Here is a 2500-nt window from a genome sequence, read left to right on the forward strand (position 1 = left end):
TTAACCTAACCTACGTTGTACCTTAACCTAACCTACGTTGTACCTTAACCTAACCTACGTTGTACCTTAACCTAACCTACGTTGTACCTTAACCTAACCTACGTTGTGCCTTAACCTAACCCATGTTGTGCCTTAACCTAACCCATGTTGTGCCTTAACCTAACCCATGTTGTGCCTTAACCTAACCCATGTTGTGCCTTAACCTAACCCATGTTGTGCCTTAACCTAACCCATGTTGTGCCTTAACCTAACCCATGTTGTGCCTTAACCTAACCCATGTTGTGCCTTAACCTAACCCATGTTGTGCCTTAACCTAACCCATGTTGTGCCTTAACCTAACCCATGTTGTGCCTTAACCTAACCCATGTTGTGCCTTAACCTAACCCATGTTGTGCCTTAACCTAACCCATGTTGTGCCTTAACCTAACCCATGTTGTGCCTTAACGTAACCCATATTGTGCCTTAACCTAACCCATATTGTACCTTAACCTAACCCATATTGTACCTTAACCTAACCCATATTGTACCTTAACCTAACCCATATTGTACCTTAACCTAACCCATGTTGTACCTTAACGTAACCCATGTTGTGCCTTAACGTAACCCAATTTGTGCCTTAACGTAACCCATGTTGTGCCTTAACGTAACCCAATTTGTGCCTTAACGTAACCCAATTTGTGCCTTAACGTAACCCAATTTGTGCCTTAACGTAACCCAATTTGTGCCTTAACGTAACCCAATTTGTGCCTTAACGTAACCCAATTTGTGCCTTAACGTAACCCAATTTGTGCCTTAACGTAACCCAATTTGTGCCTTAACGTAACCCAATTTGTGCCTTAACGTAACCCATGTTGTGCCTTAACGTAACCCATGTTGTGCCTTAACGTAACCCATGTTGTGCCTTAACGTAACCCATGTTGTGCCTTAACGTAACCCATGTTGTGCCTTAACGTAACCTAATTTGTGCCTTAACGTAACCTAATTTGTGCCTTAACGTAACCTAATTTGTGCCTTAACGTAACCTAATTTGTGCCTTAACGTAACCTAATTTGTGCCTTAACGTAACCTAATTTGTGCCTTAACGTAACCCATGTTGTGCCTTAACGTAACCCATGTTGTGCCTTAACGTAACCCATGTTGTGCCTTAACGTAACCCATGTTGTGCCTTAACATAACCTAATTTGCGCTTTAACGTAACCCATGTTGTGCCTTAACCTAACCTATATTGCGCCTCAACCTAACCTATATTGCGCCTCAACATAACCTATATTGCGCCTTAACCTGACGCACGTTGTCGCTGAACCTGCTCTGTAATTGTTATGCAACTCGTTAAATTAGTGTAGTGTTGCCTAACCGCAACCCTCGCAATATAGTTCGCTATTCGCACTGCCCGGTCCCCTGTGTATCGCGTCATGTTAAACACCTTGCAGGTGTTGCTGACTTTCCACATGCTCCTGCTATACACTCTAATGTGGATAGCAGCAGGACGTACATGCCCCCCCCCCTTCCCCCCTGCCTTCGCAAGCTGGTCGTTGAGAAGTTTGCATGTTCAATGCCCTTCGCATGCCGACGTACTCAGCCTACGTTGTGGTACGGCCTGTCACCTGTCCGCCGATGTACGCAAAACCCACAAACTGTACTGCACATTGGTCCGTATGTACTGAATGATACATCGTGGCACATGTGTGACCGTACGACGACTGCGCCTAGCAACGGCAGACCATACAGTCCAAATATTGTGCACGCAGCTACGTGTCGTCTCCCTATAAGAGCTGGATTGCAGTGTGGTACGCCATTCAGACGTGTGGGAGGAACGGACGCCCTGGATGGCGATCAGCATGAGCAGTCTGTTGATGTGGTGGAGCGTGTATTCGGACGTAGTCGTCTCTTCTCACACACCGTGATAGCATGTTGCACCGCGTTCCACATCTGCGACATCCTGCAGAGGCCGGCTGACAGTCGTTCGCGCAATGGACACCGCATACGTACGGGGGCTACCTTCCACGTGTTCTCGAGGCGTGCACATGTTGTTGCGTCTATGTGGGCAGACGTAGTGTGTTGTGACACCTGACACAGGCATGCAATACTCGTTGCAAATGGCGATGGACGTCTACGTTTGCTGGTGACGTTACGCAAATGAACAACAGGTAACCCGTTGTGGTGCGGTTGTTCTCGCTAGAGGTGAATCAGTGTTGGCGACGATCGGTCGAGCTATTAACCGGTTGTTTCAGGGATACCCACCATGCCCACGAACGTGAAAGGGGACCCACCATGCCCACGAACGTGAAAGGGGATCTGGGTGTGAGGCGATACGCGGCGGTGGCTGGGTGGGACCGTCCCCGGCCGGTGAGGGGGGGCCGCCCGGCGTGCTGGCAGCGCGGTGCGTGGGCGCACGCGCTACAGCCGGCTGGTGGGGGCGGCCAGTGGCAGGCGCGCCGGCCGACGGACGCGGCAGGCGGCGCAGCTGCGCGCCGGCGCCCCCTGCTCGCGGCGCCTTGCG

This window comes from Schistocerca serialis, unplaced genomic scaffold (assembly GCF_023864345.2).
Source record: "Schistocerca serialis cubense isolate TAMUIC-IGC-003099 unplaced genomic scaffold, iqSchSeri2.2 HiC_scaffold_1242, whole genome shotgun sequence".
NCBI lineage: Eukaryota > Metazoa > Arthropoda > Insecta > Orthoptera > Acrididae > Schistocerca > Schistocerca serialis.